Source organism: Schistocerca nitens, chromosome 4 (assembly GCF_023898315.1).
Source record: "Schistocerca nitens isolate TAMUIC-IGC-003100 chromosome 4, iqSchNite1.1, whole genome shotgun sequence".
Classification (NCBI taxonomy): Eukaryota; Metazoa; Arthropoda; class Insecta; order Orthoptera; family Acrididae; genus Schistocerca; species Schistocerca nitens.
The window spans coordinates 537,111,502-537,135,654 of record NC_064617.1 but is presented as its reverse complement, the minus strand read 5'-3'; the positions used below and the strand labels follow the sequence as shown (position 1 = coordinate 537,135,654).

Sequence of the window (24,153 nt, the reverse complement as noted above, 5' to 3'; positions counted from 1 at the left end):
ACACACATCCATGCCCGAGGCAGGATTCGAACCTGCGACCGTAGCAGTCGCGCTGTTCCGGACTGCGCGCCTAGAACCGCGAGACCACCGCGGCCGGCTATTGACCTAAGTCAGAATGAAAAATAACACTCTGTAGCAGCTGTTTTAAGTTAGCGGACCATTATGAATAAGGGGGTTGATATTAAAAGTAGGGAATTTGGCCATGGGGGTCTGAGGTAACAGTTCATTTTGGGAAAGGGGTCACTTGTCCAAAATAGTTTGGGGATCTCTGCGGTTTAGACCAAGACAGGTACTTCGTAAATTAGCGCACTGCCATACTTTCGTTGACTACTCGATTAGTATTAAACAGTGGCATTAAAAATTATTTTGTTAACTGAGTGAAACTAGAAAAACTGGTCATATTTCACACTGCAACCATGAGATGTCCTCGTTTCTTTCTGCTCTCTAGCTCACAGGATATAGATTTTAGAACATTCCGTAGTTGATCTTCTATATCTTGAAATCACTCCGTAATTTTTTCCCGAGAATGTAATAAAACTGGATTGTGTATTTAACGGGCTGTTGGAGAACACTGTTTAGTGACTATTATTACTCCCCCCCTCTAATGGCAAAAACTGTACGGAAAGAAAACATTTTCTTTGTGAACTGAAACTGCCAGACTGAAAAGCTGAAGCTGTTCCATTTTAAAAATGGAGGCCACAGGTCCAGAGCAAGAAACCAGAAAAATGGACACGTTTAGAGAAACGAGGCAGACAACATCGCTCACTACAGACAGGTTCGAGAAATACACATTACTCTCGTACCGCGATGAGCAAACATATGTGGCGCGTGAGGCCATGTGATCTAATTGCATCTGAAAACACTTCTTCTTTCCGGTTTTGAAAAATCGGCTTCAGATACCAATGAAACGATATTTCTGACATCAGTTACAGTTTTATTTCTGTAAAATACATTTGTGCTCTGACACCAATATTTCAGTTGAGGTATTAAACGTACTTTTTATACGTTTAGGGACAGGCAGATGTATATAACAGAGGCAAACGACCAACTGAGAATCAGGTTTGTATATGTGATACTGGAAATGTCTGTACAGCGTCTACATTGCCGTCCATAAAATTTGCAACGAAGACGACAGGAACTAATTTAAAATTGGCCTGATGTGTACTTCATGGATAGTCATGAAAATGATTAGCATTTTAGCTGCAGTCTGTGTACAAGGAAAGATTATACTGGGGGTTTCTCATCAGCAAATTGAAAGTGGATGTTTTTTCTTCGAAGAATGTGTCATGCCTCTTGTAAAAAGGAGTAACGTCTATCAGCGAGTGTCGTGTTTCGACAACGGCAGGACTCTGGCCTGTGGTTTATCGTTCTGAGATATTGCTGCTAGCGTTGGTCGGCATCCCAAGACTTTCATGCGAATACGTAACTGATATGCTGTGGAGGGCCATGCTCAACGCCATGCAGCATGTCAACTGACCCACGCGACTAGCACCCGACAGGACAGACGTATCGTTCGCTAGGCCGTGCACCTTCATGCAGCTACGTGAGTCACGAACGGAGTATATTTGCAGCAGCACAAGTATCCACAGGGATAGTGCGAAAACGTCTGGAGCACAAGGGACTGTCAGCTCGGAAAACATAGTTGCGACTTTCTTGACGAAGCAACAGAGGAAGGAACGCCGACAATGGTGGTCTCAGTGATGACCCTGGTCACACGAGTGGCACCTTGTTCCAATTCTGTGTACAGCATCACGATCGCCGTATCCGCGTTTGGGAGTTCGAGGAGAACGAACTCTACCAGACTGCATTCGTCATCGTCACCTGGCGTGATGGTATGGGGTGCCATTGATTTCACGGTACCATCAACTTTGGTTAATATAGGCTGTAATTTACAATAAGACCAACTCTGATTGATACAGTCTGTAATTTGGACATCAGCCGTAACGTTATCTTTCAACAAGATAACTCAAAATTGCATCTTGTCCATGGTGCCTTGACATACCTCGATAAGAGACTTTTCAATTGTCGCCCTGCTTATCAGATTCTCCAGATCGCTCCTTAGCAGATTCTCCAGATCGCTCAGCCACTGAAGATACACGTGGATTGCCGAGAGGCGGGACAGCACTATTCGACAACCCCTGGGACTGATATGGCGTAGAGTAGAAGCAGCCTGTGATGACGTAACAACGCCTGTCCTCCATCGTCAGCTCGACTCAGTGCCCAGCCGGGCTAGAACCTCAGCTGCAGCCAGTGGTGACAATTCTGTGTACTGATTTCGCACCCTGTACACCCTCAAATAACATACTTCGAGAGACACAGTACGGTGTGTAGCGAAGGGTACCCTGTACCACTACTAGTCACTTCCTTTCCTGTCCCACTCGCAAATAGAGCGAGGGCAAAATTACTGTCTATAAGCCTCTGTGTTAGCCCAGATTCCTCGTATCTGATCTTCGCGGTTCTTACACGAAATTTATGTTGGCGGCAGTGGATAATCATTCTGCAGTCAGCTCAATAGTGTTCCTCGAAAAGAACGTCGCCTTCCCTCCAGCGATTCCCATTTAAATTCCCTAAGCATCTCCGTAATTCTTGCGTGTTGTTCAAACCTACCGGTAACAAATCTAGCAATCCGTCTCTGAATTGCTTCGATGTCTCCCTTTAATCTGACCTGGTGCACATCACAAACACTCGGGTAGTGCTCAAGAACAGGTCGCACTAGCGTCCTATATTTGGCCTCTGTTACAGATAAACCACACTTACCCTAAATTCTCCCAATAAACCGAAGTTAATAATTCGCCTTTCGTAACACAATCCTCAAATGGTCGTTCCATCTCATATCCCTTTGAAACGTTACGCCCAGATATTTAAACGACGCGACTGTGTCAAGCAGGACACTACTAATGCTGTATTCGAACGGTACGGGTTTGTTTTTCCTACTCATCCGCATTATCGGAACATTACAGGTTCGTTCTTCCAACTCATCCGCATTAACGTTACCACTTTCTGTGCTGTCCTGTCCTGTCACACTGACCTGGGCCACTCCTGACGATACCTTTGTCTCTCATAAACACTCGCTTTCGCGGGCATTGTACTGGGTTCTACTACTTCACAAATCTTCGAGACACATATCCGTGAACAATTCCATATGCTCGTGCCTTTGTTAACAGTTACAGTTTTAATGAGCAGCAGTGGATAAACATTCGTGGCCTGATTGGTTAGCAGCACGCGTTAGCGCCCCGCTTCCAAGAATCGGTGAAACGCACCGGCACTGGACCGAATTCGCTTTGGTGGATTAATGACGAGGTCCAGTATGCTGGACAGCCTGGGTATGATGTTTAGGTGGTTTCCAGCATCCGAATATGTGAATTCTGGTTTGGTACCCACATCCCACCTCCGTTATACGAATCGCAAACATTTCAAACGTTCTTATATTTTCACCAGGGTAAGCAGTAGAACAGACAAATGGGGTGTACAAATTCCCACAGGGGAGGGAATGGGTAGCGAAAAACGGGACATCCGGCCACCCTCTACTACTAACGCTGCCAAATCCTGTGATTAACATTCTGACCCCGTGAAGATATGGGATGAAAGTTAGTAAAAAGAAGGAAGTGTATAAACATTCATGTAAAATTAGTAATTTAATAAAACACGCACAATATTTTTTCCTGCAATAGATGATATGGAACAGGAAGATTCTGCTTTTCTTACTTTATAGCACTGTCGACTGACAACAGAGATACGGCTTTATGTAAAATCTCCACAAATACACTCCTGGAAATTGAAATAAGAACACCGTGAATTCATTGTCCCAGGAAGGGGAAACTTTATTGACACATTCCTGGGGTCAGATACATCACATGATCACACTGACAGAACCACAGGCACATAGACACAGGCAACAGAGCATGCACAATGTCGGCACTAGTACAGTGTATATCCACCTTTCGCAGCAATGCAGGCTGCTATTCTCCCATGGAGACGATCGTAGAGATGCTGGATGTAGTCCTGTGGAACGGCTTGCCATGCCATTTCCACCTGGCGCCTCAGTTGGACCAGCGTTCGTGCTGGACGTGCAGACCGCGTGAGACGACGCTTCATCCAGTCCCAAACATGCTCAATGGGGGACAGATCCGGAGATCTTGCTGGCCAGGGTAGTTGACTTACACCTTCTAGAGCACGTTGGGTGGCACGGCATACATGCGGACGTGCATTGTCCTGTTGGAACAGCAAGTTCCCTTGCCGGTCTAGGAATGGTAGAATGATGGGTTCGATGACGGTTTGGATGTACCGTGCACTATTCAGTGTCCCCTCGACGATCACCAGTGGTGTACGGCCAGTGTAGGAGATCGCTCCCCACACCATGATGCTGGGTGTTGGCCCTGTGTGCCTCGGTCGTATGCAGTCCTGATTGTGGCACTCACCTGCATGGCGCCAAACACGCATACGACCATCATTGGCACCAAGGCAGAAGCGACTCTCATCGCTGAAGACAACACGTCTCCATTCGTCCCTCCATTCACGCCTGTCGTGACACCACTGGAGGCGGGCTGCACGATGTTGGGGCGTGAGCGGAAGACGGCCTAACGGTGTGCGGGACCGTAGCCCAGCTTCATGGAGACGGTTGCGAATGGTCCTCGCTGATACCCCAGGAGCAACAGTGTCCCTAATTTGCTGGGAAGTGGCGGTGCGGTCCCCTACGGCACTGCGTAGGATCCTACGGTCTTGGCGTGCATCCGTGCGTCGATGCGGTCCGTCCCAGGTCGACGGGCACGTGCACCTTCCGCCGACCACTGGCGACAACATCGATGTACTGTGGAGACCTCACGCCCCACGTGTTGAGCAATTCGGCGGTACGTCCACCCGGCCTCCCGCATGCCCACTATACGCCCTCGCTCAAAGTCCGTCAACTGCACATACGGTTCACGTCCACGCTGTCGCGGCATGCTACCGGTGTTAAAGACTGCGATGGAGCTCCGTATGCCACGGCAAACTGGCTGACACTGACGGCGGCGGTGCACAAATGCTGCGCAGCTAGCGCCATTCGACGGCCAACACCGCGGTTCCTGGTGTGTCCGCTGTGCCGTGCGTGTGATCATTGCTTGTACAGCCCTCTCGCAGTGTCCGGAGCAAGTATGGTGGGTCTGACACACCGGTGTCAATGTGTTCTTTTTTCCATTTCCAGGAGTGTATACGCCTAGGCGGGAGATATCTGTTCATTTTCGACAGTGGGGACACGTATCGATCCTCTCGCAGTGTGGTGGCTCGTCTACGGCCACTGGCATTTTTTGGCAGAGCATTTCCACCTTCAGCGTCGTTTTTTAATCGCGACATGACACTTTCGGGCACACCCACTGCTGTGGCCACAATAGCGACACTGTGGCCAGCTCAGAGCCGTCCATCAGCTCGTCAACGATCAAAAGCACTCAAATGATGCCACGCAGACATGTTGCCGTACCACACGCAATGTCGGACTAATTGGTTCCACAACACTCTTCATCAAGCAATGTACGGCATGAACTGTCGAATTTATACAGAGGGTTCGTGCACTGGCTTCGTTGCAGATAACACGTCCCGCCCTCTACATTTGTTTATATAAGTGGATAAGTGGACGGTTGTTCCGTAGCGATTGTCACTTGCTCTGTAGCAACTGCCTGTTACTCCTTAGCAAGTTTCAGTCGTTCCTTGGCAACTGTCAAGCAGTACTAAAAGAACTGCTTAGTGTCCAGTATACTACACGATACGAATGTGTGACACACGCAAAAATAAGCGTGCGGGTACATTATTATACTTGAAACTTCTTTACTTATATGTGTGTGTCTGTACTGAATGACTGACAAGATGAAACTTCTACGTTGTTTGATTCTGAAACACCTGAGTAAAACTGAACGTACTGGGCCTACTTTCTCTTTACTTTTTCTTATCATGTCAACACTGACCCACAATATTCTAGCGCAACGCAATCTGACCCTCAAAAAAGCATAACCTGACTTCAAATAATTAATTCAAAAGAATGGCCCTGACTAAAGAGAAATCTTAAAAATAACCTATACATTTCATTAAGCACTTACCTCACAAAAATCTTCATTACTCGAACTACTGCAACATAGCGTCAGTACTGCCAGCTAAATAAAAGATTCTAACTACTAAAGCCACTAACTACTAATAGGCATGTGGTTAGCAAAGGAAAGATTTTGTTGCAAACCAAATAATGTATTTTTTTACCTTAATAATGTGACATCTAGTTCAAACACGAATATAAATCGTCATTGACTTCTAGTACAAAGGTATATAATCATGAGTAATATTCAACAGATCGTTAGCCTGCGCTAACACTTCATACCTCTACCCTCCATCAATGCTAACTTCTCACATCTAACATCCATCACTGCTGGCTGTTCACCTCCAACTGCTCAACAGTACTTCCATCACAGCTGGCGACTAACTTCCAACTGCCCTACACTACCGGCGATTAACTTCCAACAACGAGTCCGACCGGCCACAGAATCTCTTACAAAGAAAGCGCAGTCAGAGATCGAATGCAAAGCGCTACACAGCGCTGCCAACACAGAAGCAGCCCACTTACATACTTCGTAACCATAAAAGACTTCGCAGGTAAGTTTATCAAGTTTTGTTGTTGACAATGCTGTTGATTGCAGTTAAGTGTAGCTGCCGGATGCTCGTGATGAAACAAAGGACGATTTGGAATGGCAGCTCTCCGACACTGTGGATAAGTGAAAGATACGTCCGAAAAAAGAACACGACAGAATCCGATCACAATGTCAGTGTTAACATAAGAAGGCTGTCATACCGTTTGGTACCTGGGGGCAACAGTAAGTAGTGATACGAGAAGAAATGTAGACGCGGAAATGAGTCCTAGTTTAGGTGAATGGAAGACGGATTTGTTTGAATTATTCTGAGAAAGTGAAGTGCTTCTCATTACGTATCCCAGAGAACCACTAAAGTGTTTAGGTTTCTTATGGAGTGGATCTGGTACAAGATTTGAACGAAATCCGAAGACACCATCCCAGGATCGTGTCAGGCCTGTAAATCCCATAAGAAAGTAAAACGACGATGCCCAGGGAACTTGAATGGGAATCGTCGGGAGAAGGGCTACATTGTTATCCCGCAACCCAGGTGTGTAAGTTTAGAGACCACTATATCTGAGGAAGACGGTGCCTTTATCTTTTAGCTTGTACAGGGATCAGGAGAATAAGATAAGAGAGAATAATGAAGCCTCTATTCGCGAATGAAGGAAGACAGAGGATGGCTAATATTGGTATATGTTTCTCCCACCATGCATCTTTCAGTGATTTACGAAGTGAATAAAAATAATGTAAAAATGCTTTGTCCAGAAAATAATGCATCACAGGTCACACAGTTTCATTTAGTATTCGATGGAACAGAACGGTGTTCGTCATTGACTGCCAAATAATTCTGTTTCTTGCCCAAGTGCGTGGTTCTTGGTAACACATCAGACGGAATAATTTTAAATATGTAACTATCGTTGATTAATCTAAGTAATTTTCATGATGTCAAATTGTCATCTGGTTGCTAAACTGATCTTACACGATAACACCAGCCACTAACATTCGCATTACATTGATCACCTTACATGACAAACTTCTCGAACAATGTTAGTATCCACAAGGAACTTTAGACTGCTTACAAAGTAAAGCCATCATCCGTAGAAAAATTATCAAATTACTAGAATAGGTGTCTACACTGTATTACAACGTCCAATTTACATTCTGCAGTAGACGCAGAACACCGAGGATATTTACGAGGCGTCTTCTGAGATAGTCGTGAAGTACACGCCACAACGGACATATGGTTTCACGTTTCGTCGCATAGTCAGATAAAGTGACGTGAAAAGAGACGAATCTGATTTCCGAGTATTCCTAGTGTGTAATATTCCGACTGTCAACAGTTGATCACTTCGTAACTACTTCCTTGTCTTTTTTCCATTTTCAAACCAAGGTTAAGTTATCCCCAATGCATTTATGCGTCCTTCTGTGGAACTGTATGAGATTTCTTGGAACTACACTCATTATTCAAATCTAGCATCTCATTCCCATGTAGATGAGATAGGAAGTTCCTGTATCTAACCCGTATGTACATAATATGCAGTTACATCACGGAGTTCTTACTTCCGAGGTTTAATTACGAACAACTTATCTGCATCATGGTTTATTGCAGATTTGTTTTTCAATTTTTGGGCTGTAAAATAATTCTCACATTAATTCGTATCTCTGTGAGACATGAAGGTGACAGTGAATTACTGACATGAACGTACTGTATCCTAAACCCTTGCGTAGAGTGTAGTGCGCTAACAAAATACTAGGAGTTCGGAACGATTTTTCATTAACCACGAGGTCTTCAGTCTGCTTCTACACTCCTGGAAATTGAAATAAGAACACCGTGAATTCATTGTCCCAGGAAGGGGAAACTTTATTGACACATTCCTGGGGTCAAATACATCACATGATCACACTGACAGAACCACAGGCACATAGACACAGGCAACAGAGCATGCACAATGTCGGCGCTAGTACAGTGTATATCCACCTCTCGCAGCAATGCAGGCTGCTATTCTCCCATGGAGACGATCGTAGAGATGCTGGATGTAGTCCTGTGGAACGGCTTGCCATGCCATTTCCACCTGGCGCCTCAGTTGGACCAGCGTTCGTGCTGGACGTGCAGACCGCGTGAGACGACGCTTCATCCAGTCCCAAACATGCTCAATGGGGGACTGATCCGGAGATCTTGCTGGCCAGGGTAGTTGACTTACACCTTCTAGAGCACGTTGGGTGGCACGGGATACATGCGGACGTGCATTGTCCTGTTGGAACAGCAAGTTCCCTTGCCGGTCTAGGAATGGTAGAACGATGGGTTCGATGACGGTTTGGATGTACCGTGCACTATTCAGTGTCCCCTCGACGATCACCAGTGGTGTACGGCCAGTGTAGGAGATCGCTCCCCACACCATGATGCCGGGTGTTGGCCCTGTGTGCCTCGGTCGTATGCAGTCCTGATTGTGGCGCTCACCTGCACGGCGCCAAACACGCATACGACCATCATTGGCACCAAGGCAGAAGCGACTCTCATCGCTGAAGACGACACGTCTCCATTCGTCCCTCCATTCACGCCTGTCGCGACACCACTGGAGGCGGGCTGCACGATGTTGGGGCGTGAACGGAAGATGGCCTAACGGTGTGCGGGACCGTAGCCCAGCTTCATGGAGACGGTTGCGAATGGTCCTCGCCGATACCCCAGGAGCAACAGTGTCCCTAATTTGCTGGGAAGTGGCGGTGCGGTCCCCTACGGCACTGCGTAGGATCCTACGGTCTTGGCGTGCATCCGCGCGTCGCTGCGGTCCGGTCCCAGGTCGACGGGCACGTGCACCTTCCGCCGACCACTGGCGACAACATCGATGTACTGTGGAGACCTCACGCCCCACGTGTTGAGCAATTCGGCGGTACGTCCACCCGGCCTCCCGCATGCCCACTATACGCCCTCGCTCAAAGTCCGTCATCTGCACATACGGTTCACGTCCACGCTGTCGCGGCATGCTACCAGTGTTAAAGACTGCGATGGAGCTCCGTATGCCACGGCAAACTGGCTGACACTGACGGCGGCGGTGCACAAATGCTGCGCGGCTAGCGCCATTCGACGGCCAACACCGCGGTTCCTGGTGTGTCCGCTGTACCGTGCGTGTGATCATTGCTTGTACAGCCCTCTCGCAGTGTCCGGAGCAAGTATGGTGGGTCTGACACACCGGTGTCAATGTGTTCTTTTTTCCATTTCCAGGAGTGTATATTTATACAATGGTTAGAGGACATTATTTTTATTACAGATCCATTTTACTTTTATGTTCAGGAACATGCTTTTATTCGGGTAACCTGGAATTGCACTTCTGTGGCACGTTATATTTAATGTAAGTCTACCGTATGCAAGAAGAAAAACTGTACTACGAGTTTCTTGCAGACGAAACATTATCCCCTTTGAATGCCTGCAAACAAGCCCGCAAAGAGGCGATGAATGTCGCTGCAGTCACGAAAGCACACAAGTATCTAGATCTCTACACGAAACTTGACAGATGCGAAGGAGAACGCGACATTCATCGACTTGTTGTTGTTGTTGTTGTGGTCTTCAGTCCTGAGACTGGTTTGATGCAGCCTTCCATGCTACTCTATCCTGTGCAAGCTTCTTCATCTCCCAGTACTTACTGCAACCTACATCCTTCTGAATCTGTTTGGTGTATTCATCTCTTGGTCGCCCTCTACGATTTTTACCCTCCAAGCTGCCCTCCAATGCTAAATTTGTGATCCCTTGATGCCTCAGAATATGTCCTACCAACCGGTCCCTTCTTCTTGTCAAGTTGTGCCACAAACTCCTCTTCTCCCCAATCCTATTCAATACCTCCTCATTAGTTACGTGATCTACTCACCTTATCTTCAGCATTCTTCTGTAGCACCACATTTCGAAAGCTTCTATTCTCTTCCTGTCTAAACTATTTATCGTCCACGTTTCACTTCCATACATGGCTACACTCCAAACAAATACTTTCAGATATGACTTCCTGACACTTAAATCTATACTCGATGTTAACAAATTTCTCTTCTTCAGAAACGCTTTCCTTGCCATTGCCAGTCTACATTTTATATCCTCTCTACTTCGACCATCATCCGTTATTTTGCTCCCCAAATAGCAAAACTCCTTTACTACTTTAAGTGTCTCATTTCCTAATCTAATTCCATCAGCATCACCCGACTTAATTTGACCACATTCCATTATCCTCGTTTTGCTTTTGTTGATGTTCATATTATATCCTCCTTTCAAGACACTGTCCATTCCGTTCAACTGCTCTTCCAAGTCCTTTGCTGTCTCTGACGGAATTACAATGTCATCGGCGAATATCAAAGTTTTTATTTCTTCTCCGTGGATTTTACTATCTACTCCGAATTTTACTTTTGTTTCCTTTACTGCTTGCTCAATATACAGATTGAATAACATCGGGGACAGGCTACAACCCTGTCTCACTCCCTTCCCAACCACTGCTTCCCTTTCATGCCCCTCGACTCTTATAACTGCCATCTGGTTTCTGTACAAATTGTAAATAGCCTTTCGCTCCCTGTATTTTACCCCTGCCACCTTCAGAATTCGAAAGAGAGTATTCCAGTCAACATTGTCAAAAGCTTTCTCTAAGTCTACAAATGCTAGAAACGTAGGTTTGCCTTTCCTTAATCTATTTTCTAAGATATGTCGTAGGGTCAGTATTGCCTCACGTGTTCCAACATTTCTACGGAATCCAAACTGATCTTCCCCGAGGTCGGCTTCTACCAGTTTTTCCATTCGTCTCCAAAGAATTCGCGTTATCATTTTGCGGCTGTGACTTATTAAACTGATAGTTCGGTAATTTTCACATCTGTCAACACCTGCTTTCTTTGGGATTGGAGTTATTATATTTTTCTTTAAGCCTGAGGGTATTTCACCTGTGTCATACATCTTGCTCACCAGATGGTAGAGTTTTGTCAGGACTGGCTCTCCCAAGGCCGTCAGTAGTTCCAATGGAATGTTGTCTACTCCCGGGGCCTTGTTTCGACTCAGGTCTTTCAGTGCTCTGTCAAACTCTTCACGCAATATCGTATCTCCCATTTCATCTTCATCTACATCCTCTTCCATTTCCATAATATTGTCCTCAAGTACATCGCCCTTGTATAGACCCTCTATATACTCCTTCCATCTTTCTGCTTTGCCTTCTTTGCTAAGAACTGGGTTTCCATCTGAGCTCTTGATATTCATATAAGTGGCTCTCTTTTCTCTTTTCTTTAATTTTCCTGTAGGCAGTATCTATCTTGCCCCTAGTGAGGTAAGCCTCTAAATCCTTACATTTGTCCTCTAGCCATCCCTGCTTAGCCATTTTGCACTTCCTGTCGATCTCATTTTTGAGACGTTTGTATTCCTTTTTGCCTGCTTCATTTACTGCATTTTTATGTTTTCTCCTTTCATCAATTAAATTCAATATATCTTCTGTTACCCAAGGATTTCTATTAGCCCTCGTTTTTTTACCTACTTGATCCTCTGCTGCCTTCATTGCTTCATCCCTCAAAGCTACCCATTCTTCTTCTACTGTATTTCTTTCTCCCAGTCCTGTCAATTGTTCCCTTATGCTCTCCCTGTAACTCTGTACAACCTCTGGTTTAGCCAGTTTATCCAGGTCCCATCTCCTTAAATTCCCACCTTTTTGCAGTTTCTTCAGTTATAATCTACAGTTCATAACCAATAGATTGTGGTCAGAGTCCACATCTGCCCCTGTAAATGTGTTACAACTTAAAAGCTCGTTCCTAAATCTCTGCCTTACTATTATATAATCTATCCGATACCTTCTAGTATCTCCAGGATTTTTCCATGTATACAACCTTCTTTTATGATTCTTGAACCACGTGTTAGCTATGATTAAGTTATGCTCTGTGCAAAATTCTACCAGACGGCTTCCTCTTTCATTTTTCTCCCCCAATCCATATTCACCCACTATGTTTCCCTCTCTCCCTTTTCATCGTCTAGTGCACTCAAAACATCGGAAAACGGAGACGACACGCAACAGTGTTATGGCATCAACGACGAGACGGGTGAGCTGCTGGTCGACTGGAAGAAAGGAGGGGAACGCTGGCGGAGCTACTTTGAGAGAATTTCGACAGAGGAATTTCTCCATTCACCAATACCAACCACGTCAGCTGTTGAAGGAAGAGCAAAGGAAATTAACATTGCCGAAGTCGAGGCAGCTCTGAAGCAGACGAAGAGAGGGAAAACCGCTTGCCCCGATGACCTCCCAACAGAGTTGTGGTGTTCTCAACAGTGGAATGCGGCAGTAACATATCTTCACAGCCAGATCATCAGAGAAGGTAGAATACTAGCAGATTGGCAGCGGAGAATCGAGGTACCTATCTTCAAACAGAAAGGAAGCACTGCTGAATGTTTTAATTACCGTCCGATCAGATTAATGGACTACACTACGAAGATCCTTGAACGCATTTTCGACAAAAGGATTAGAGAGATAGCTCAGATCACAAGGAAAAAAGCTGGATTTGTCAAAAATTGAAGCACAACTGCACCTTGCTTTTTTATACCTCGGAAAGGCTTTTGATCGCATGCCACATGATCTAATCTGGTTAGCACTTCGAGAACATGGCATTTCAGACTACCTTGCTAATTGGCTACGGCTTCTGCATGTAGAACTGCGGAGCTTTGTCCAAGCGGCTGCAGGAGCGTCAAATAACTTTCGCATCACTGTAGGAGTCCACCAAGGCTCGGCCTTACCACCACAGCTGTTCATTCTTGCGATGGAGACTGTCACATCAACCCTGCACATGCCACTGCCATGGACGCTTCTCTATTATGATGATGTCATTTTGGCTGTGGAGAACAAGTTTGATCTCCAGTACCAAACACAAGGGTGGAACGGACGAGTCGCGCGATATGGCCTGTGGCTCTACAAAAAGAAAACTGAGGGTGTTACATGATATCCAAGAGAAATTCTGACCATCAACGCTGATGGAGAAGATCTACCAAAAGTTTAAAAATTTGAGTATCTTAAGCTCCACACTACTGAGGTCAACGTAAGGACGCAAGCGGCCTGGATGAAATGGCGAAAGACAATAGCAGTCACCTACGATAGTCGGATTAAAGATCATCTGAAGTCAAAGATGTACCAGACTGTCATCCGTCCTGTTCCTCTCTACGGAACCGAGCGCTAGCCAGCTACAAATGAGGCAGAACGAGGATTAGGGGTCATGGAAACTAAGATGAAATGGCAAACTTTCTAATTACCGCACGATCAGATTACTGAACCACGCGACGAAGATCCTTCAACGCATTCTCAACAATTTGATTCGAGAGATAGCTCAAGTCACAAGGAAGCAAGCTGGATTGGTGCAAAATTGTGGGACATCTGACACAATGCATGCTTCGCGACTGCATCACGTTTCGAACGACACTGTCAATGAAAGTAGTGGCGTTAAGGGGGGTAGGGCGTCAAACGGGCCGACTTGGAGCAGGAGAGGCACCACAGGACATTTTATTTTCTATTGTCTATACTTTTACAAATAAATTCATAAAACTTTGTCAGCATAACCAGGAAGGATTCAGGATTCACACTCATAGCAGTGGAAGTGCAAAAACATAAGAAAATAAATTTTTTTTAGAAATGAAGTTTCATCTTTTCACTTACTGTTGGCTGCATTTGTTGCTATAGGTACATTTTTCTTCACAAGTAAGAGAGATTCTTTGATGAATTTTGCTCAGCATACAAACCATACTTACAGGTGTATGAAACTCTAGAATTTTCCAAATCTATTAAAAACGGTGGTAAAAATTGAGATAATTAACTACAAAATTTGATTTTTTTTTCTAAACGTAAAGTTTAAACCGTAACAGCTCATTCATTTTTTCATAAATTAAATAGATTCTAGAGTTTCAGACACCTGTAAGTATGGTTTGTATGCTGTGCAAAATTCATCGAACAGTCTCTCTTACTTATGAAGAAAAGTGTAACTATAGCAACAAATGCAACCAATAGTAAGTGAAAAAATGATGAAATTTCACATGTAAAAAAAATATTTTGTTATGTTTTTGAACTTCCGCTGCTACTAGTGTGAATCCTGAATTCTTCCTGGTCATGCTGACAAAGTTTTATGAATTTACTTGTAAAAGTATAGACAGTGGAAATTAAAATGTCCTGTGGTGCCTCTCCTGCTCCAAGTCGGCCCGTTTGACATCCTACCCCCCAAACCAACTCTCTGTGTACATCCAGCACAATAGACGAAAACATGTGTACATACTTGTTAGTCATAAAACTATTTAATACCACGAATTTACAAGAGAATCTGCAAAAAAAAGGACATTAAACAAAACAGATCAGAACTAGACAATATACAATCAGGAGCTCAGCTGAAACAAAGCTTGTCGTTTTTTTCTAGACCCCAATTGACACAGTCCCCAGTTCACTTGTGGGAATTCGGTACTTATTGACTGCATCTTTTGAATGTGATTAAGATTCATATAGTTTATCGGCGTTTCACAGTTGTTCTTACTTCTCCATACAGCTTAGAGGGAATACTATGATGTTCTTACCAGACACGCGTTTTGTATTCACGGAGTTTGATGTTGACTTGATAATCGTTACAAAATTTTTGACTTTATGGTCTACCTCTGTAGGACATGATCGGCTTGAGACTCCATACATATTTGGGCTGACACTAACACTTTCTGTCATTGCTCTGGGCTACTCCATTACTATCCATGCTTTGAGTAGTATTGTTCACTCAACGAGTACTTTATAATATGGTTACAGTTAATAAACTCTTTTTCACGCACAATCTGTGCTCCTTTGCCGAGCAAATACGTTAGTCATTTGAAGATACGGTGGTCTTCGCACACTCACTTACCTTTTATCCTTTTCCATACCCACGTTAGCTATCGCTACACAACCTGCAATGTCTTATTATTTATATGGATCCGTCACCTACAGATAGATCGCTAGGTTGGTGCCTTAAACTCCCAGGGAAATAGTATGACATTGTCGGCTGAGAACTTGCAGGACTGCCCTTAGTTAAGTAGGATTTGAGATCCTTGTTGGTTTATTTCACTGTGGTAAAGCCGACATGTTGAGTGATATAAAGTATGCCAAATCATATCTTTTTATTTAGATTTGTTGTCTAACCTAGGCCCACAAGGTATTTGTGAATATTTTTATCGCGCTCTTTGCATGCCACTTTTCACTTAACATGTCGTCTGCCGTTGGGTTTTGCATCAAGTTGTTTTTCTTGATGCTGGGACAACTACGAGGGTTGCCCAGTAAATAATGCCCCATATTTTTTTTCTCCAGAAGTATTTATTCCACAACAATCAAATTTACATATGTGAATGACTGATGTTTTGTCTACTTGCTTTATTTTTCCACATAATCTCCTTCAAGTTCGACGGCCTTTTTCCAGCGAGACACAAGAGCGTGTATTCCCTGCCGGTAAAAATCTTTACTCTGCCTACGGAGCCAGGTTGTCACTTCGTGAATCACTTCTTCGTCATCGGCAAAACGTCTTCCACGAATGAAATTCTTCATTGACCCAAACAAGTGAAAGTCTGAAGGAGCCAAATCGGGGCTGTAGGGTGGATGGGGTAACACTATCCAACCCAGTTTCGCGATGTGTTCACAAGTCCTCAAACTTGTGTGAGGACGAGCGTTATCATGCTGAATCAAAACATCCTGTGGGTTAACATGACGCCCAAGGCGCCGGAAGCGCTGCTTAAGTTTGTCTAATGTTTTGACATAAGCCTCTGAATTAATGGTACTGCCTTTTGGCATCACATCAATGAGAATTACGCCCTCGCAATCCCAAAACACAGTCATCATGACTTTTCCGGCTGAAGGACCTGTTTTGAATTTTTTCTTCTGTGGAGAATAAGCATGACGCCATTCCATCGATTGCCTTTTTGTTTCGGGCTCAAAATGATGCACCCAAGTTTCATCACCTGTCACAATCCGTGACAAAAAGGCCTCCCCGTCAACGTGAAAGCGTCGCAACAAATCGAAAGAAATGTCTTTTCTTTGGGATTTGTGATCGACAGTAAGACACCGAGGAACACATCTTGCACACACTTTTGAGTATCCAAGCTGATTGATAATCACATCCACACTTCCTTTGCTTACTGACAACTCCAGTGCCAATTGTCGAGTCGTAATGCGTCGATCCCGTCGAATGAGAACATCAGCCCGCTGCAACATGTCAGGCGTGACAGCCGTGGGAGGCCTTCCCGACCGCGGCAAATCTCGGAGCTCCGCAGCACCGCCCTCTGATGCTTTCACCCTCTGTGCCCAGCGACCAACAGTACTCCTATCGACTGCAGATGTTCCGTAGACGTTGCACAAGCGTTTATGGATATTGCCCACGGTTTCTTCCTCTGCTACGAGAAATTCAATCACTGCACGTTGTTTCTGACGGATGTCACTTGCAAAATGGTTCAAATGGCTCTGAGCACTATGGGACTCAACTGCTGAGGTCATTAGTCCCCTAGAACTTAGAACTAGTTAAACCTAACTAACCTAAGGACATCACAAACATCCATGCCCGAGGCAGGATTCGAACCTGCGACCGTAGCGGTCTTGCGGTTCCAGACTGCAGCGCCTTTAACCGCACGGCCACTTCGGCCGGCGATGTCACTTGCAGACGCCATTTTAGAACATTCCTACACCACCGCTCTCTGTCGGAGGAAATTGAAACTTTGCGTACACACGCGGGAAACTTCAAATAACTCGCACCCAAAGTTTCACATTTCTAATATTTTTTATTTCGGAGAAAAAAAATATGGGGCATTATTTACTGGGCAACCCTCGTAATTATATCACCAGTTGTGGTAGTACCTAGGCTGTAAATATGCATATTATTGTACTTCATGGATTACTGTGTGACATTTTACTTTCAATGAAGATAGGTCCTCATATATACTAGGAGTCTCCTCATTAAAGAACAAGCTTTGTTTCAGCGGAGCTCCTGATTGTATACTGTCTAGTTCTGACCTTTTTAATGTTTCTGCAGATTCTCTTGTAAATCCGTGGTGTTAAATGGTTTTATGACTAACAAATATGTACATATGTTTTGGTCTATTGTGCTGGATGTACACAGAGATTTGGTTTAACGCCACTAGTTTCATTTTGTAGCTTTAAGCGCTTTTATGATTACCCGTCGCTTTCTGTAAGATTGCTTTGTACACCCTGATATACACTACATTTATACTCTTTCACTATGAAGTGGCCTGAAGATGGCATAGTGGAGTGCCGAAACTAGTAGTCGTCAAAATAACATAAAATAACACGTCAGTTACACAGCTGTTGGAGAATTACATTGATATTGACGATTACTATCAGGAAACGGCTTGAGATTCGCACCGATCCAGAAGAAAATGCGAGAAAGCCGTCTGCGGTGGTTTGGACATGTGCTGCGCGCAGAGGCCGATACCAATGCAAAAACAGCATACACAGTGGATGTCATGGGAAAAGAGACCCAAGAAGACGACCGAGAGAGCGATGGGCCGACACTCTGCACAACGACCTAAAGGCTGTAAGGCTTCATCCAGATATGGTCCTCGAACAAAAGGAGGAGAGCGAATCCACTCAGCGGGCCCTGCCACAAGGCGGAACAAACGCTAAAGAAAAAGGAAACAAGAACATGTATACTATGCAAGTCACCTTACAGTATGTGATAGTGAATATTTCTGTTAGCAGTATCATTTTCCTGCCTTACATGTTCCACTGGCGAATGGAGGAGAGAGGGATGACTATCGGTAAATCGTTGTTTCCTTCGTCAGCGCTAATGCTGATACAGTGCCATGTCTTCGCATCTGCGGTAGAGTCTCATTTCAAATGACCACGGTATTGCGAATTCTTTCTTGAAATAGGTGCACGATGCCCTCACTATGAACGAAACAAGTGTCATACGGGACGAAACCCGATACCGATCATTGCATACTATGCGACTTTGCGAACGGTCAGGGAGATTCACAACGTTGCCTTTCAGAGAGCTTGTCGGCTGACGCCATCACTGTCACGGTGTTTTCGCAAGAGACTCGCCTGATGACGCAAGCAGTGACTACGGAATCGTTCAGATTTCCCAAGAACACGCGGCCTCAAAACTTCGGGGCGTTTCCACAAATTGTGAACACGCTTAACACAAGCTGTTGCAGTTATCCCAAACAAGGCGCGGTTGGAAAGAAATTTCCACTGCTATTTGTGGGACTAGCAACCACAGACTTACAAGTTTACAATTCACAAAAATTGGTTCGATTGCAACATTGCAGAAACTTTTGCCTTCGGCTGGTGTGTAGCTTAAACCATTTTATTTAAAAAAAAACTTGTCATTCGTTACATTGTGTATTGCGAATACAGATCCTTTATATCGTCACAGTAATGATTTCTTTTACTAAAAAAATTGACAGTCCAGAAGGATAAAGTACACTACCTGACAAAAAAAGTGAAGCTTCCAGAAAGACGGGGGTGGGGGTGGGGGAGGTGGGAAGGGGGAGGGAGAAACAAAATGAATCTTCACGGCATGTGATGTTATTTTACTGATTAAAAGCCCGAGTCGAACTTACAAAGAACCTGCGACTGTGAGCCAACTTATCAGTATGACATTGCATCCCCTTTGTCCTGGATGCATGCACTGATTCGGTTGGGAGGGATGTCATAAACCCCTTGTATCTTCATCTGAGACACACGGGCCCACAACTGTGGTAGCTGGCCCTTAAAATACTGGATACTGACACTGGGACGTAATTCGCGTCTCTGGGGATCTTGCTGGCCACAGAAGTACTCAACATCACGTAGACAGTTCATAGAGACACGTGCCATATGTTGATTAACTCTATCGCATTGAAAAATGGCACCACGATACTATCATATGAGAGGTAAAAAATGAGAACACAGGATGTCCATGACATACCGTTGTGCTGTCACTGTTCAATTTAATCACTACCAGGCATCCGAAATCATACCTGATGGTTCCCCATACCATGATGCCTGTGTAACACAGCTGTGCCTCTCCAAAACACTGGAAGTATGGGATCTCTCCCCAGATAGACGCTACACTTGCCGACATCGTCAGTCATCCTGTGTGCTACAGAACCATCATTCATCGCTGAACACACGGTCAGAGGGCTGCTCGCCCTCTGTAATAAAAAAAAAAAAAAACTGACTAAAGGAATCAACGATCAACTTGAACGGCTGTCTTGTGACGTCCGCACAGACCAAACGCAACGAACAACTCGCGAATAGTGCGTGGAAAGAATGATTGTCGGTAAGTCTCTGTATCGGCTCCAATTTCTCGAATTTTGTCCTCCTGGTCAGTACGTGAGATGTATGTGGGGGAAAGTAATATGTTATCTGACTCCTGAAAAGTGTTGTCCCGAAATTTCAATCGTAAATCTCTCCGTGATGCACATCGCCTCTCTTGTAACGTCTGCCAGTGGAGTTTGTTTAGCATCCCCGTAATGCTCTCTCGCCAGCTAAGCGATCCCGTGACGAAACGCGCCGCACATCGTTGAATCTTCTCTATCTCCTCTATCAGTCCTACCTGATAGGGAACCCAGATAGATCAACAGTACTAAAGAATCGGGCGAACAAGCGCCTTAAAAGCCACTTCTTTCGTGGATGAGTTACATTTCCTTAAGGTTCTTCCGCTGAATCTGAGTATGGTGTCTGCTTTTCCCACTATCTGTTTTATGCGGCCATTCCACTTCAGGTCGCTCTGTATAGTTACGCCTAGATATTTTACGGCAGACGCTATCTCCAGCTGTTTGTCATCAGTAGTGTAGCTGTACAGTAATGGATATCTTTTCCTATGTATGCGTAATACGTTACATTTATTTACGTTCAGGGTCAACTGCCAGAGCCTGCACCATTCATCAATTCTCTGTAAGTCGTTTGCAAATTCTTACTATCTTTCTTCTGGCGTTGTTTCTTTGGTATAGACAACTGCATCATCTGCGAATAGCCTTAAAGAGCATCCGGCGCTTTCTTCTAGATTATATATATATATATATATATATATATATATATATATATATATATATATATACTGTAAACAGAAACGGTCCTCTCACACTTCCCTGTGGTACTCCGGATATTACCTTTACATCTGTCAATTTAGTTCCGTTAAGAGCGACGTGTTGAGTTCTATCTGCAAGAAAGTCTTGAATCCAATCGCAGGTCTGCTCGGATAAACTGTAAGCTCGTATTTTTTTCATTAAACAGCAATGCGGGACGGTGTGAAATGCCTTACTGAAATCAAGGAACACGGCATCAACCTGAGCGCTTTTGTCCACTGCACTGTGGATTTCATGGAGGAACAGAGCGAGCTGAGTTTCGCAGGATCTGTTTTTGCGGAATCCATGTTGATTTTTATAGAGAAGATGATCATTTTCCAAGAACGTCATAATTCTTGAGCATAAAACATGTTTCATAATTCTACAACAGGTTGACGTCACCGATATAGGTATATACACTCCTGGAAATGGAAAAAAGAACACATTGACACCGGTGTGTCAGACCCACCATACTTGCTCCGGACACTGCGAGAGGGCTGTACAAGCAATGATCACACGCACGGCACAGCGGACACACCAGGAACCGCGGTGTTGGCCGTCGAATGGCGCTAGCTGCGCAGCATTTGTGCACCGCCGCCGTCAGTGTCAGCCAGTTTGCCGTGGCATACGGAGCTCCATCGCAGTCTTTAACACTGGTAGCATGCCGCGACAGCGTGGACGTGAACCGTATGTGCAGTTGACGGACTTTGAGCGAGGGCGTATAGTGGGCATGCGGGAGGCCGGGTGGACGTACCGCCGAATTGCTCAACACGTGGGGCGTGAGGTCTCCACAGTACATCGATGTTGTCGCCAGTGGTCGGCGGAAGGTGCACGTGCCCGTCGACCTGGGACCGGACCGCAGCGACGCACGGATGCACGCCAAGACCGTAGGATCCTACGCAGTGCCGTAGGGGACCGCACCGCCACTTCCCAGCAAATTAGGGACACTGTTGCTCCTGGGGTATCGGCGAGGACCATTCGCAACCGTCTCCATGAAGCTGGGCTACGGTCCCGCACACCGTTAGGCCGTCTTCCGCTCACGCCCCAACATCGTGCAGCCCGCCTCCAGTGGTGTCGCGACAGGCGTGAATGGAGGGACGAATGGAGACGTGTCGTCTTCAGCGATGAGAGTCGCTTCTGCCTTGGTGCCAATGATTGTCGTATGCGTGTTTGGCGCCGTGCAGGTGAGCGCCACAATCAGGACTGCATACGACCGAGGCACACAGGGCCAACACCCGGCATCATGGTGTGGGGAGCGATCTCCTACACTGGCCGTACACCACTGGTGATCGTCGAGGGGACACTGAATAGTGCACGGTACATCCAAACCGTCATCGAACCCATCGTTCTACCATTCCTAGACCGGCAAGGGAACTTGCTGTTCCAACAGGACAATGCACGTCCGCATGTATCCCGAGCCACCCAACGTGCTCTAGAAGGTGTAAGTCAACTACCCTGGCCAGCAAGATCTCCGGATCTGTCCCCCATTGAGCATGTTTGGGACTGGATGAAGCGTCGTCTCACGCGGTCTGCACGTCCAGCACGAACGCTGGTCCAACTGAGGCGCCAGGTGGAAATGGCATGGCAAGCCGTTCCACAGGACTACATCCAGCATCTCTACGATCGTCTCCATGGGAGAATAGCAGCCTGCATTGCTGCGAAAGGTGGATATACACTGTACTAGTGCCGACATTGTGCATGCTCTGTTGCCTGTGTCTATGTGCCTGTGGTTCTGTCGGTATGTTCATGTGATGTATCTGACCCCAGGAATGTGTCAATAAAGTTTCCCCTTCCTGGGACAATGAATTCACGGTGTTCTTATTTCAATTTCCAGGAGTGTAATTGTGTGGATCTGTTTTGTGGCTTTTCTTAAAAACGGGAATGACCTGAGATTTTTCGTTGGTCAAGCTATCTACGATAAATTACTGCTAGAAGGGGAGAAAATTCTTTCGCATTATCATTATAGAATGTTACAGGTATCTCATCTGGTCCTGACTCCTTTCTAACACCAAGGGATTGTGACTACTTTCATTGAGACGACAATTTCCTTGTCCGATTGCTGTTAGTCTCTGACCAATGGTGCGGGTTGAAGGAGGATGTTGCCAGTCGCGGTAGCCGAGCGGTTCTAAGCGCTTCGTCCGGAACCGCGCGACTGCTACGGTCGCAGGTTCGAATCCTCCCTCGGGCATGGATGTGTGTGAAGTCCTTAGGTTAGTTAGGTGCAAGTAGTTCTAAGTTCTAGGGGAATGATGACCTCGGATGTTAAGTCCCATTGTCCTCATAGCCATTTGAACCATTTGAAGGAGGATGTTGCAGGGAATCTATTACTCATTCTCAAATGACAGGCACAGCTTTGAAGAAGTTACGCTGTGCTTGGTGTAAAATATGGTGATGTTCCTTTTTGTTGGTCAGACATGGCCGACCGAAACCTTGACGACGCGTATTCCCTCCCTCATATCCCCACGCATTCTGACATCGAACAACTGACATATCCAACTGACACACAAACCCGGATATTGTACAGTTAGACTAGCCGGGGAAACGGAGGTCGACAATGAGATCCCTTTCAAACTCTTGTCAGGTGCTGATAACGCAGTGTTACACGAGTCAGTGTCGTCCACAGTGATCACTCTACATCTGACGCTGTTCTCGACCCTTGTATACGTACCAAGCCTGGCAAAAACAGTAAACACGAACAGCAACAACGCACTCTAGAGGCAGTTCTAAGTGCCACACAGGTATGAAACTCTAATCGTTTACATACCGCCAACCGTGTGTACATATACGAAGTTATATTGACATTTGGTCATGTCTTCTGGGTGCTTCACTTTTTTCCGCCAGGCAGTTTAATTTCGTCTAAGAAATCTAGGATCGAGAAATCATGATGCCTCCGGCTGCTATTACTCGTCAATCCTTTCACTAGTGTAGGAATGTTGCAGTTACTTACGTGTGCTATCTATGTCAGATCTACCGTCTTTTTCAGTGGTCTTTCTGAAACAAAAGAAATAAGATTTCAGATAACTTGTAACAATATACACTGATTAGCCAGATTATAATGACCACCGACCTAGTATCGATACTACATCAACATCTCCTTCCAGGATATAGTAGCGTCACCTGGCGATGAATGATTGTTATTCAGGCACACACACGGTGGGTGTAGTATCAGTGACCGTGCTGTATGTGTGCAGAATGGGGAAGCGTGCGATCTATCTGAGTTTGACCTACAGCAGATTGTGATGGCCCGAAGGCTCGGCACGAGCATTTAGGAAATTGCACGAATCTTCGGATGTTTGAGGAGTGCTGTAGGAAGTGTCTTCAACATGGAGTGAAATCAGGGTGAAATCAGGTCCAGACGTCGTGGGTTGGGCGGCCACCCATCATGACAGATGTCCAAAGTCGTAGGCTCGGCGGACTGGTAAAATAGGACGGGCGGCGCACCGTGGTGGAACTAAAATCAACTATAATGTTGGGCAGAGTACAATCTTAATCACGCCGATGGGAGGGCGTGAATCAGTCGTCTTC

The 24,153-nt window shown here is 45.4% G+C and overlaps 1 protein-coding gene across 1 annotated transcript in view; it reads right to left on the bottom strand.

The window, feature by feature from the left end:
• LOC126251308 (ABC transporter G family member 23) overlaps positions 1-24,153 on the bottom strand; it is a 341,716-nt gene that overhangs the window by 231,405 nt on the left and 86,158 nt on the right. The window contains exon 2 of the mRNA XM_049951635.1: positions 23,576-23,619. The gene's annotated coding sequence lies outside the window, so the exon portion shown is untranslated. The remainder of the gene's footprint in view (positions 1-23,575; positions 23,620-24,153) is intronic.